The following is a 15,663-nucleotide window of genomic DNA, read 5'->3' on the forward strand; positions in this document are numbered from 1 at the left end:
TACGATATATATTTTATACATACTTATTAAAATAATAATTATATATTTTTACCGGTTGAAATAATAATATTACTAATTAAATTGTTAATAATTATATTTTTATCGATTGAAATAATAATATTATTAATTAATAAAATACTTATTAATAATATTATGTAAGTATGTTTGTACTTTTATAGTCAATAAAATATATTTTTTTCATTATGCAAAAAAAAGTTAAAGATATTTTTACTTAAATAATGTATCAATATTTATAAAATTGAATTTATTGTTTTTTTAATTAAAAATAAAAATATTGTTGCGGAAGACTGCAACAAAATTTAAAGTAAAAATAAAAATATTGTCTCGGACAATTGCAACAAATTTATAGGATTAATTATAAGAATTGAAAATTAAAAATAAATGCATCGTAATATGTAAACAATTTTTTATTTAAAATTATGGTCGTGGAAAACCGCGATAAATTTGGAGATAATAAATTAAATTCTTGTTTTTTGCCGACTTTTGCGACAAATTGGAAAAATAACAAATATTGTTGCGGAATTCTGCAAAAATTAAATTATATACAATTTCCTTGTGACAATTCATCATTCCGCAATAAATTTTATGCGAAAATACTATGTTTTTCGTGGAGGAAGTGTGTCTGTAAAAATAAAAAATAATATCTTATAATAAATTGTTAAATTTTTATAATCGACAAAATATATTATATATATTGTGCAAATATATATTATATATTTTGTAATATTAATCACAAAATATGACAAATTTTTAATGGGTTAAAACACTCAATTTAGTTTATTTTATTGTGTTCCGTAATATTTTTATATATTTTTAGAATTATAAAAATTTTAAATTAAAAAATTATTAAATAAAGATATGTTTATTTTGTAAAATCGTTTGAAGCAATAATTTTTACGTAGAATTACATAGGTAATTAAAATTAATAAATATTTGTAATATATTAATTTTTGAGGAAAATGTTTTGAAGTTTTCTAACAAAAAGAACACACTAAATTTGTATTTGTTTAGTATTTATAAAATTCATGATATTCTAAAAGTATTACAAAATAAATATTTTTTTCGTCTCAGCTAAATTGTCCACTTTAGCTGGAGCACAGAGGTTTAGGTATTTTGTAATTAGTAAGTAATTAAAAAGTCTATTAGTAAAAATAATTATTATATAATCAAACTAATTATAGATTAAGATCACTAAATACTTTAATTAAAATAAAAATTATAAATTATGAATTTTAAGATGCGATTAAAGTGTATAATTATATTTTCATAAAAGAAAATGGAAAATTTATGTGGGACGGACAGATATGGAAAGAGTTGACAAATTAGGTGGGACGGATGGTGATAGTTAGAAATCGCATGGGTTTTATGTTCATATCATATGCGATATTTGATTGATTTTGATTGGATTCTATCTAATTTATATGTGTGTAATTTATTTGTTGTGTGCAGATGACAAATATCAAATTTGGTGTAATTGGCAGAAAAAGTAAAGAAAAATTTAAATTTACACCACTTACTTAGTCATGGCCATGACTAACTATACCCTCCTGACATGGGAATTTAATTAAAGGCCCAAAAGCTCAGCTACAAAATAATTAAGCAAAAATTAAATAAAATGAGAGGATCACACGTAGAAAATGAGAGAGAACGGCCAGAGCAGATACGCACGTGAGCATGAGACTGATAGACTCATAGATTGCGCATGAGCAAATCGACAGAGAAGATTTCCCATCCCATATGACTTATCTTTCTCTATTGTTCTTTGTTATTTGATTATAGAGTAGATATTTTTCTGGTTTGAGGGATGATAATATTTTTGGTTATTTTGTTTTGAAGATTCTTGATTTTCTTTATAAAAGTTCTTTTTAATTATCAATATTTTTCTATTCTGAAAATAACGTTTGTGATTGTCAGATTGATTGGATATTTTGGTATCGATATTTAAATTAGTCTGATAATCTAAAGTCAATTCAGGTATGATATCCGTAATTGTATTCACGCTTAAATAGGTGACAACCGGGTTGAATAGTCCATTCCCGGGGGTTAGACAATCAAATCTAATTGCTCCTATTAGGTAGTAATTGTTTTGAATTGAGTTTCTCTAGTTTAGAATGCGATTAGGCAATATTTCCTATGGGCGTACCAAGGTTTGTTAGTTTAATTATGGGTAGTTAACGGCCGTACCTTAATTACCTGCACATTAAGGAAAAATTGGTTGTCAGATCTTATTGATAACTATAACCAATTTATTGATGCTTTAATAAGAATTAACTTTATTAAATCAATGATAAAACACAAGAGTCATAACTGTATCATCCCTTTAGTCAGGCATCCCCTTGATAGCTAGTTCTTCTTTAATTTAATTGTTTTGTTATTTTATCTTTATTAGTTAATAAAAGAAAATCCCCCCTTCTATTTACTACAATAGAACACGAAAGAGTGAATCACGCAATCCCTGTGGAGAAGATCCCTTCCCATGTATTACATTAAATTGTGATCACGGAATAGGTGAAATATTTGATTGACCGCACGATAGGTCAATTTTTGGCGCCATTGCCGGGGATTGGCGCTTTGTTTTACTCTTTTGTGTTATTTTAATTTATCCTCCTGTTTATGTCTCGTTCTTCTCGTACATGTGAACTAATATTTAATGTTGAGATCGAAAAGGTTGAGCGAAAGCTGCGAAAGGAAGCCAAACAACGAAAAGCTGCTCAAGTTGCAAAGCTGGCAAAATCTTTAAACCACCTCAGAATCTCTAGCTCTAGCAACTCTGAAAGTGATCAAGTGACGGTCATGGATGAGGATACCTGCACTCTACGGGAGTTGGCTGCTCCCGACTTGGCGCAACAGCTCTTATGCATTAACTTTCCAACACTATTGCTTTTGAACTGAAATCTGGCTTAATTCATTTAATGTCTTCTTTTCATGGACTTGCAGGTGAAGAACCTCACAAACACTTGCAAGAGTTCGACGTGGTGTGCTCCAGTATGAAACCACCAAGTGTTATTGACGAACAGATCAAACTCAGAGCATTCCCATTCTTGCTCAAAGATGCTGCAAATGATTGGCTCTACTATCTCCCACCTGGAAGCATCGACACGTGGAACGACATGAAAAAGAATTTTTTGGAGAAGTACTTTCTAGCTTCCAGAGCTGCGATTCTGAGGAAGGAGATATGTGGCATCAAACAACAATCAAGTGAAATGCTCCATGAATATTGGGAGCGATTTAATAAGTTTATCATTAAATGTCCACAACATCAAATTCCTCCACAATTATTGATTCAATATTTTTATGATGGTTTGTCATTGATGGACGGACAGAAACATCATCGATATTGCAAGTGGTGGAGCTCTACTAAATAATACGCCAGCACAAGCTTGGGATCTTATTGCGAGGATGGTTGAAAACATGCAACAATTTGGTTCGAGGGATGTTAGACAGACGAGCGGAAACACTAACGACCACTCTATCCAATCAATGCAGCAACAACTTTCTAAGTTGACGAGTTTTGTTCGCAAGATGTTCGTGGAAAAATATAACTCGAGTGTCCAAGTCAAAGCGTGTGGAATATGCCCAAGTTAAGGCCACCCTACGGATGCATGCCAGACCCTCCAAGAAGGCTATGCAGTGGATGTAAACGCTACAAACTATGGTGTGAATGGACCTTCAGTGTACAACCCGTACTCCAACACCTACAATCCAGGCTGGAGAGATCATCCGAACCCGCGCTATGGAAACGCACAACAGAGTAGTGCTCCTCACCCTTTCGGAGCTACGCAGTAGATACAACAACTTCGTTTCTATGAGAAACAGCCGCCCCAAGCACCCACAAGCAACTCCAGTCCGTCTTTGGAAGACTTGGTGAAGTCTATGGCTACCACTACCTTGCAGTTCCAAAAAGAGACAAAAAAGTTCCAACAAGAGATGAGATCGACCGTTGACAAATTACAAGGTCAGATCAATCAAGTGTCAGAGGGGGTGAGACAGCTACGTGAAAGAGGAAAGTGGTCCGCTCAGCCTGAGCCAAATCCAGCAAATGTCAACGCCATCACTATCGGTAGTGACACGATGATTGAATGTTCTTCTCGGTCTAATCCAAAGAATACGAGTGCTATAACCCTTCGTAGCAGAAAGGAATTGGAAGGTCCACCTCCTATCTCAAAGGAAGAGAATGAGGATCAGATTGAGATGGAGATTGAAAAAGAAGCTGAACTACACGAAAAGGTACCTCCTAACTCTATTCCTCCTACTGAAGCTAAATCAGCTCATTTTCCTAACAGGTTGAAGAAACCACAAAAGGCAAACAAAAGAAAATAGATGATGGAAATACTAAAGAAGGTGGAACTTAATATCCCGCTCCTGGAAGCTATCAACCAAATCCCCAAGTATGCAAAATATTTGAAAGAACTGTGCACCAACAAGAGAAAATTGCGAGGGGGTGAGTACATTATAATGGGTGGGAACGTTTCTGCTGTTCTCAAAAAAAAGGTACCATCTAAAACAGGTGATCTAGGTATATTTTCTATCCCTTGTAAGATTAGAAAAACTGAGATAACTAAGACCATGATAGATCTAAGAGCTGCTATTAATGTCATGTCACAATCAATATATGACTTTTTAAATCTAGGGCCTCTAAAAGAAACAGGAATATTATTCAACTTTCTGATCGAACCAATGTTTATCCTGATGATATGATAGAAGATGTACTAGTTCAAGTAAATAACTTAATTTTTCCTATTGATTTTTATATTTTGGATATACATGATGCACACTCCTTTAATCTTCCGCCTCTTTTGTTAGGAAGACTTTTTATGTGCACTGCAGAAACAAAGATAGATGTTAAAAAGGGAACACTCAGCTTGGAGTTTGATGGAGAAGAATTTTATTTCAATATTTTTAATCCCATCAAATGTGTTGTTGAATCTGAATCGTTATATGCAATTAATGTTATTTCTGTGTTGCAGGAAACTTATGAAGTTGGTAATGAGAATAAACGAAGAACTGTGTTAACAAAACAGTTAGAGAAAAGACCAACTAGAGAGAGTAAGAGAAGAAAAAAAATTATCGAAAAGTTGAGATGGATTCCCAAGGGATCACCATTATTGGCAGCAAAAAAATGTCACAAGGAGAATCAAAATTTTAAGCCGAAGAAAAAGTGTGTGGCCAATAGATAGCTTTTCAAATCATACCACGAGGGACCCTCATTTGATCTTATAAAGTCGGCACCCTTTGCCGATTTTGATATTCAGAATTGATGCAAGACAAAATCTAGCTTAAAGACTATAAAAAAAAAAACGCTTTTTGGGAGATAACCCAAACCATTTAATTGCTTTCTTTAATTTTAATTGTTTTTTGTTTAATTGCTAATAATACTTTTGTTGATTTTGTTTGATTTTGTGCAGGACTTTTGGAAAATAATTGTTGGTTTTTTGCGAAAGCGCGATCGACTTTCCTCTCAAAAAAAAAAAAAATCATCAGATCAAGAAATGACTTTTAGTCATGATCATGATTAATTGACACCTCATATTCTAATTTTTTTTTACCCAATATTTTTATACCTATCCAATTTCCAGATTAATAGATAATATTTAGTCATGACTCTCCTATGACACTGCCTGCCTTTCGCCTCCCTTTATCCATTTTTAACCATAAATCCCTTAAATAAATAAATAAATAAATAAATCCTAAATCCTAATATCTCTCCCTTTCCCTCTCTCTTCTCTCTCTCTCTTCTCTCCCCATCACCCTTCCCTTCTCCCACCCGCCTCCGCCGTCCTTCTTCTTCTTCCTAGCCGCGCCTCCCTCTACTTGCCCTCACCAGATCGTCGATCCTCTGCCCAAAACAGTGCCACGACGCCTGCACCTCCTCCTCTTCCTCCCCATTCTTCTTCTTCTTCTTTTTTCCCCTCCCAGTCGCGGCTGCACTACCAGACATCCTGCGACGATAACCATCCAGTCGCCGCCTCCGACGCCGTGATCCGCTCCACCGTTGCGCCGAACTGCTTCACCGCGATTCCAGACCGGTTCCTCCGATTCCAGCCTGCCGAATCTGCCCCGCCTTCACCTCCTCTTCTTCAGCCGCTCCGCCATCACTCATGCTCCGGCGACTCCACCATCATCGACAGTCGCCACCGTGAACCGCTGACCACTGCCCTAGCTCTTCATCCTTCGATTGGATTGGGAACCTTAGGCATTGTGTGGGTTAATCATAGATTAAGTGATTCACTTTCTTCTATTGAAAATTTTGTTTTGGTTGTCGTGATTGCTCTTTTTTTCACTAAGTGCATTACTTTGTTTGGATACATTGTTGCGTCTGACTAATCGTTTTTAAGATGAAATTCAAGCCCCTCTAAAAATGGTGCACGATAAAATGCAGAGGCGTTGGCAAAGCTCCCAACTGTTACACCCCTCTACGGACTCCGAAGAAGTCTCTCTTCTTCTATTGCTTTCTTTACATTGAGGACAATGTATGTTTTAGGTGTGGGAAGAGAGTTATGCAAAATTTTTTGGGCAAAATTTTTATTTTTTTCAATAGATCACCAATCGGACAATATCTGGATCAGTCTTAAAAACAAAGTGTTAAAAGAAGCCTTAGCGGCTTTAGCTACATTTTATGTCTGATTTGCTGACTTTTCGCATGGTTTTTAGATTTGTCTGAAATGAGTCAAAGGTGATTTGTGTGATAGGTTAGTTTGGCATGACTAATGACATTTGATTGGTGATATGTTGAGTCAAGTCGATGTTTGAACCCTGTGAGAATTTGAGCTTATGTTCTAAAAGTTACATTAGAAAATAAATTTCATATATTCAAGCTTTTAGAAATTTCTTTCATGTGTGATTCGTAGTGATCAATTAGATGACCTAGAATTTGAGTGATTATGCATGTTGAACTTGTAACTATCGAGTCTTGCGTTTTGAAAATAATAAGGGCATTAGGTAACCCCATTAAGTATTCGTAGTGCTCAATTAGATGACCTAGAACTTGAGTGATTATGCATGTTGAACTTGTAACTATCGAGTCTTGCGTTTTGAAAATAATAAGGGCATTAGGTAACCCCATTAAGTATTCATAGTGCTCAATTAGATGACCTAGAACTTGAGTGATTATGCATGTTGAACTTGTAACTATCGAGTCTTGCGTTTTGAAAATAATAAGGGCATTAGGTAACCCCATTAAGTCTTTCTTTATTACCCAACATAATATATTCCCCTAATTAGCCCATTTGAGTCTTCTTAGCCTATTTTTTTTGTTTTATAATAACCTGTCGTTTAGCCTCATACCCTTCTTTTGATTAAGCTTTCTCCGATTCGAACCCTATGTTAGAAAGAATTACTTTAAGTTCATGTTGTGATGCACTTTATTTCTTCGGCACTAGTTAAAAACGAAATTTGAGTACGAATAAGTCATAGTATGAAGGAATAATTATGGGTAGTGAAAGTATATATATATAAATAAAGACAAAAGCCAAAAAAAAAATCAAAAAATCAAAAAAACAACAAAAAAAAACAAGAGAAAAAAGAAAAAGAAACAACAAAAAATAATAGTAAATAAATAAATAATTACCTGATAAAGTATTATTATATAATTACGTTATTGAAGTTTGGGTAGTGAATAAAGTAAGGATTTTATTGTTTATGCCGATTTGTTCTTTATGTGCTAGCATCGTGTTCTTATTGTGTTTTTTTCTGACATATTTTAGCTCTTGTATATCCTTTTCTCTACTCTGACCATAAGCCCCGCTATAACTCTTATTGAAAGTCTATTTGATTCTTTATGTTAGATTCGAATACTTTAAGTAAGGGAGATTTGATTTTTACTCAAGCCCATGGGATAATCTTTTGTTGCACTACCTGAGTGTTGAGCCAATTATACACTTCATTCCTTCAGAGAGCATGTGTGAATACACTTTATCTTGTGAGGTTGAATTAGCTTGGTGTATTGGATTTCGGATTTAATTGGTTGTGTTGGATTCTCTTGTCATATTGAGTCGTATGCGATTTCTTTGGCTTATTTTACATCTATGCTTGAGGGCAAGCATGATCTAGGTGTGGGAGAATTGATACCTAGAAATCGCATGCGTTTTATGTTCATATCATATGCGATATTTTATTGATTTTGATTGGATTCTACCTAATTTATATGCGTATTATTTATTTGTTGTGTGCAGAGGAAAAATATCAAATTTGGCGTAATCGGCAGAAAAACTAAAGAAAAATTCAGATTTGCACCACCTAGTTAGTCATGGCTATGACTAACTATACCCTCCTGACATAGGAATTTAATTAAAGGCCCAAAAGCCCAGCTACAAAATAATTAAGCAAAAATTAAATAAAATGAGAGGATCACACGCAGAAAAGGGGAGAGAACGGCCAGAGCAGATACGCACAAGAGCATGAGACTGACAGACTCATAGATCGCGCATGAGCAAATCGACATAGAAGATTTCCCCTCCCACTATGACTTTATCTTTCTCTATTGTTCTTTGTTATTTTGATTATGGAGTAGATATTTTTCTGGTTTGAGGGATGATAATGTTTTGGTTCTTTTGTTTTGAAGATTCTTGATTTTCTTTATAAAAGTTATTTTAAATTATCAATATTTGTCTATTCTAAAAATAATGTTTGTGATTGTCAAATTGATTGGATATTTTGGTACCGATATTTACATTAGTCTGATAATCTAAAGTCAATTCAGGTAGGATATCCGTAATTGTCTTCGCACTTGAAGAAGTGACTACCGGGTTGAATAGTTCATTCCCGGGGTTTAGACAATCAAATCTAATTGCTCATCTTAGGTAGTAATTGTTTTAATTGGGTTTTTCTAGTTTAGAATGCGATTAGACAATATTTTCTATGGGTGTACCAAGGTTTGTTAGCTTAATTATGGGTAGTTAATGGTCGTACCTTAATTACCTACACAGTAAAAAAAATTGGTTGTCAGAGCTTGTTGATAATTATAACCAATTTATTGATATTTTAATAAAAACTAACTTTATTGAATCAATGATAAAACACAAGTGCTATAACTACATCATCCCTTGAGCAAAGCATTCCCTTATAGCTAGTTCTCCTTTAATTTAATTGTTTTGTTGTTTTATCTTCATTAGTTAATAAAAGAAAATTATCCTACTGCAATAGAACACGAAAGAGTGAATCACATAATCCCTATGGAGACGATCCCTTCCCTTGTATTAAATTAAATTGTAATCACGGAATATGTGAAATATTTGATTGACCGCGGGACAAGTCAGATGAGCAATACTGCATCTGTCATTCAATTGTGTGTTCAAATATTCAGATATGAATTTTAATAAAATTAAGTCATAAATTTTTACATGTTTCTTTTTATAATAAAAACTATAAAAATAAAAAAATATAAAATACACCCTCCGTCCTGCTACAAAGTATACTTTTGGCGCAAAGTTTAAAAATTAATAATATTTTAATTGTAGTGAATAGTTAAAATATTGTAAAAATATTTTGTTATTTTTTTTTGTAAAAATAATGATATGATGATAAAATAATAGTATTTGTAAAAAAATAATTTATTAATAAAATAATTATTTTATAATTGAACAAGCCAATATGTATACTTTCTATTTCTATCTCAACAGTCAAATTCATACAAACATAAATATAAATTTCAACAATAGAAAGAATACATAATATACAATATGAAATTGACAAATAGCTTTTTGAAGAGCTTTTAGATTATTGAACAGCTTTTAGCTGTTTGGCCAGTCAAAAAGCTAATTTAGGTGTTTGGTAAATTAGCTTTTTGAAATAGCTTTTTGGATCCAAAAAGCTAATTTCTGAAAAGCTAACTTACCCAACTTTTTTAAATAGTTTTTTCTGTAAATTTTTTTTTATTCCTTGTATGCCCTTAAAAATTTGTTATACATTTTACACAAATAAATATATTTTGATTATTTATTAATTATATTAGAATATTTTATTATATTATAGTTTTACCTTTATAAATTTAAAATAATTAATTTTTATATAAAAATTATTTTAATTGTAAAATATATAAATTTATTAAAATCAACATAAAATAAAAAATATAAATATTAATTTATTTTTTATTAAAATTACATTATATAAATTTTATACTAAAAATAAATTACATAAATTAAATTTATTGAAAATTATAAATATAATAAACTAATCAATAACTAACATAATAAATATATACACAAAAAATTTATTATTTTATATTTTACATCATTTTCAATAAAAAAAACTATTTATATATTTCAATAAAAATATATTATTTTTTAAATATAACTGTAATAAAAATAAATATTTTTATAATACTTTTACAATTTTTAATAACTAATAACAAAAAATTTTAAATATTCTAAACTTAAAAGAATATAATTAAATATATTAGAAACAAGAATAAAATAGAAATGTCCTCCATTGTCATTTTACGTATAAACAGCTAATATCAAACAGTGGTTTACCAAACATTTTAATACAAACAGCTAATCGAATTATCTAGTCAAATCAGCTAACAGCTAACAGCTATCAGCTAATTGTCAAACACGCCCTAAGTGCTGAAAAAACATTTCAGTATCCCGATGAACACTTTGAAACTATTTTATATTAATTTATATTTCTAATTATTTTTTAAATATAATTAAAATAATTAATATTTTTAGTAATCGGCACAAACTGATCTGTGCCAATAGTAAATATATTCACAATAAAAGTCCACAAAAAATATCTTTTATATATATATATATATATATTATCTTCACAATTTTTTTATATATAATGATGAAAATACCAAATTTTGTAAAAATTAAACAAATATATTACAAAAAATACAAATAAATTCTTAAAAAGAATAAATCAATATCAAAATAATTTATTTATAAAATAAATTAAAAAATTACTAATTTAATTTAAAAACTTAAATATATTTTTTTTTTAAAAAAAAAACTAATGTTAATATTAATAATAAGTATATTGGGGCCAACGTGACCCCCTTTTGTTGATGGGCCTGGACAGGGCTATGGCCTGGCCGAAACTTAATAAGAATCACACGCACGAATTTGGGCTCTTAGTTTGGGTTGATAAATGAGCCAAATTTCAAGTAACAAAAAAACAATAATATATAACACTCTATTTTTAATTTATTCTTTGAATTTTTTTTTTTTAATATTATGTCTTAAAAAAATTAAAGAAAGTGATATATTTTAATAGATTTTAGTTGAATTTATGAAACTTCGAATAGATTTGATAAGATTTCCAATTTCAAACAAAATTTAGATATAAAAAAAAAATTGTATATAAAAGTTTGTTTTGATTATCCAAATACAAAAAATATTCGGTTCGAAATTGATATTATGATTCGGTCAAATAAGTATAACTCCAGCTCACAAAAAGTAACATAAATCAGTCTCCTAAATAGAAATAGAATTGGGGTGTGTTTGTTCGGGGATTTGGATTTTGAGTTGGGATTTGAATAGTAAAAATTTTGAATTTGAATAGTTATATGATGTGATATAAATAGGTGTTGATGTGATGTTCTGAATGTAAAATTGATTTTTAGTATAATATAAAAAATAAAAAATAGGTGTTTGATTTGATGTTTTTGGGGGAAAAAAATAGGATGAATAGTAGATTGGAAATCCAATCCCCCAAACAAACACACCCTTAATGTATTAAGTAAATTTGTGACCGGATTCAAATATTATTGACGATTTCTCAATTATCCTTGTCACATAAGATTTATGTTTAATAACGTCGAAAACATCGAAATTCGTAACTTATATTCTCGTAGTGTGTATTAAATGAATTTTTGACTGAATTTAATAATTTAAAAATTACACTAGCAAAGAAAGATACTAAACAAGCCATAAGTGATAGACAAAATCTAAAGACATCAAAATTTTGAACTTATAACTTTACGACCACACAGCTTCATTCCACATCATAAGATTTTTTCTTACGAAACCTCATGAAACTTACCTTGACTTATCGGACAGTCCTTACAAGCTAACTATTTATTATCTTGATTCATTCCACATTATACATATTAGTACGTTACTCTCTCTGTCTCGTTTACGATGTCCTTATTAGTGTAGATACAAAAATTTAAAAGGAATATAATTAATAAATAATTAGAATATAAAATAATTATCATATAATAAAAATATTATACATTAAAATTAAAATAATTAAATAGTCTAATTAAATTATAAAAAATTATAAAGTAAAAAGTTTAAAATAAAATTAAAATATATAATTTTTTTTAGAAAAAAAAAATGACAAAAAAATGACACATTAAAAAATGAAAAGATGAAGAAGAGGACAAAAGAGAGCAAGGAGTATAAAAAAGAAAGCAGTAAGCAACAATAGTGTCCGCCAAACATCACATCACCTGTGAATTAGGAGAGAATAATTAATTAATTAATTAATATTATTGCAACACATCACTTTGCATTCCATGAATAAAAAAGCCCAGCCCTTCACGGGATCCTAATTCGCAAGGCATGCATGTGGTGTGATTTGATTTGATTTGATTTGAGACATAGGGTTTTTTTTTTTTTTTTTTTTAAGTTTAAAAAGAAAAAATTAAAAATTTAATATTTGATTTGATGTTTTATAAAAAAAAAAAATGTATTTGATGTTATATTTTTTAAAAATAAATAATGTCAAATGAATGAAAATATATTGTGTAAACAGAGTCATATATTTTGAATCCCACCACACAATAGTGCCTAAAACAAAAGATTCACACTAACTTCACTACAAAAATACTCCCTCCATCCTAGATGGTTCTTTTAGTTAAAGACATTATATTTTAAGTAGCGTAAATTAATAAATAATTAACAATAAGTTATGATATTATTTTATTATTTTTTATATGAGTATATTGTTGGTATTTTTTTAAATATTTTTAATATCATATTTCAATAAAATATATACAATATAAATATTATTTTATATATAATAAAATTTTATATTATAAAAAATTATTTATTTATGTATAATTAACTTAAAACTAATATTATAAAAAATAAAATATTTTAAATATAAATAAAAATATTTATTTATTGAGGAGAGAGATAGAACTAAATGGTTTTTAGTGTGACTTACGAGTAAGAAGTTGAAAATTTAAGTAAATTGATTTATATTTATTAAATATGTTTAAAATGAATAAATTTATTAAAAATAAAAAGAGATTATTTTTTATAGGACAGACAAAAAAGAATGGATCATGTATCGCGGAACCAATGGAGTATATAATTATTTGAGTTGGACGCATATTTTTAAATAAATATTATATTATATTGATTGATTGTAGTATCAAATAAAATTATTTTGAAAAATATATGAATCAATTAATAAAATGAAATACAATTTTTGATATATTGAATTTGTAATTTGTTATGATATTTTGATATATTCACAATTTATATTATCCTATTTGACCATCTTTTTAGATTATATCCCCTATATTAATTTGGTAAAGAATATTTCTAATTTTTAGTAATCAACACCAAATATAATTTAATAGTCAGTTAAAAAAAATAATTAATATTATGAGTTTTTCTTTTCATAAAATTTCTCTCATTTTCTTTTCTTACTATTATATATATCTAAATTTATATTAATAATATATAATTTATTTTTTTAAAAAAATAATATATATTAATTATATTTTTATAAAAATATAAATTTTTAAATATATAAATTTCATTTGGATGATTTAATTTAATTTCTCTTATTTTATGAAAAAAAAATTAAAAAAACATCAGATACCATCTATACTTATTTTTATTTTTTATATTATTCTAAAAATTAATTTTACATTAAAAATTTCATACCAATCCTATTTATATCAAATTGCATAACTATTCAAATTCAAAATTTTCTTATTAAAATAAAAATCAAAACCTCAAACAAACACTCATCTTTTTTTTTTTTTAATACAATACTATGCTAAATACAATATTTATTTTTACATCATCCATTAATATTAGTTATTATAACTATAATCTCAAATTTATTCAAACATTCTTATAATTTCAATTTTAAAAACTTTGAATTAAATTTTTTTTAAGATTCCAAATATTTTTCTGAAAAGCAACCAAACATACCTTAATATTGAATATTTGGTTTATTTTTTAAAAATGTATTTGGAATATTTGGTTGCTTTTTAGGGAAATTATGAATGATTATAATAATTAATAATCATTGCTGATGTAAAAATAAAAATTGTATTTAATATTTTTGATAAAAAAAATGTGGATGTCTTCTTCCACACTTTCAAAAAAATATATTTTTTTTAAAAATTAATGTATTGAGCACACTTATTATTTTTATATTATATATACAATTCTTTATATACATAAAAGTATATATATATTTTTAAACAATTTCACCAAACAAAGACACCCAATGTGTTTGTTTGGGGTTTTGATTTTTATTTGAATAATTATGTTGAGATATTTTAGATATTCAGTTTTAGATTTAGTAGATTTATATGTAAATTTGATCTTATTCATAGAATAGATTACTTAGATTTGAGTGTATCGAGTCTGTTTTGTATTGCCTATATAAAGGCTCCTTATTTTGATGATCAATAAGACAATCTCATTATTTTTCCCCAAAATTTCTAACAAATTAAAATTTGAATTTGCATAGTTGTGTGATGTGATATAAATAAAAATTGATGTGATATTTTTAATTTAAATTAATTTTAATAAAAAATAAAAAAGGTACTATATTTTTTGATATTTTTTGAAAATTATTTTTTGTTAATAGTTGAAATTAAATCAAATTACCAAAATGAAATTTATTTGTATAAATATTTTAAATTTTATATTTTTATAAAAATATATACTATTTCGTAAAAAAATATATTTATAGAATATAAAAAAATATATTATATGCTACATAAATTAATAGTTGAGTAGTAATATAAATTAACGTAAAAATAAGGTATAATAATAGTAATAATAATAATACTAGTTTATATATATATACATATATATAATATGAAAAGAAAATGAGACAGAAACGTAAGAAAAAGAGAAGAGAAAAAAAACTCATAAGAGTTAATTTCTTAATCTTTAATTGGGTGTTAGATTATTGTTTTACGAAATTAATATTACAGGAAAAAAATTTTAAAAATTTTCAAATATAAGCAATAAATTATGAGTATCTCTTATATTTTTGTAAATAAATATAATATTGAAGTGTATAAATTAAAATTTAGGTAAAAAATATTTACTATAAATAAAAAAACTACATTTTTTTTTACATAAATTTGATGGATAGTATTTATCAAAAGTTTTTTTTTTTTTTTAATATGGTATCAAATAATTATTCTTCTCACAAAAAAAAAAACAGCGGTTAAGATGAATCAAATTGGTATTTTACTAATCTTGACGAAGTTAGCAAATTAACTTAAAGAAATTTGTAAACCATCACAAGACATATAGTAGATTACTAAGTGACAGACATTCATCACATGCTGCAAAAGTTAAATAAAATAAATCTACTTCTACAATAAAAATAACGTAGTATAGATGAAGTATGTCGTCTCCTCAGGAAATTAAAAATATTTTATTTTCGTTTGTTTAATATATAAATATGATAAAAGGGGGAGGGGGTGTTGGA

General features: G+C 28.1%; 1 non-coding gene across 1 annotated transcript; it reads right to left on the reverse strand.

Annotated features, from left to right (window-relative positions):
- Positions 1-3,179: 3,179 nt before the first annotated feature.
- LOC127257567 (small nucleolar RNA R71) lies at positions 3,180-3,286 on the reverse strand. Its single transcript, XR_007840016.1, has one exon. It is a non-coding gene; the product is annotated as a small nucleolar RNA R71 (small nucleolar RNA).
- Positions 3,287-15,663: the final 12,377 nt, after the last annotated feature.

Source organism: Andrographis paniculata, unplaced genomic scaffold, assembly GCF_009805555.1.
Source record: "Andrographis paniculata isolate CXL003 unplaced genomic scaffold, ASM980555v1 Contig57END, whole genome shotgun sequence".
NCBI lineage: Eukaryota > Viridiplantae > Streptophyta > Magnoliopsida > Lamiales > Acanthaceae > Andrographis > Andrographis paniculata.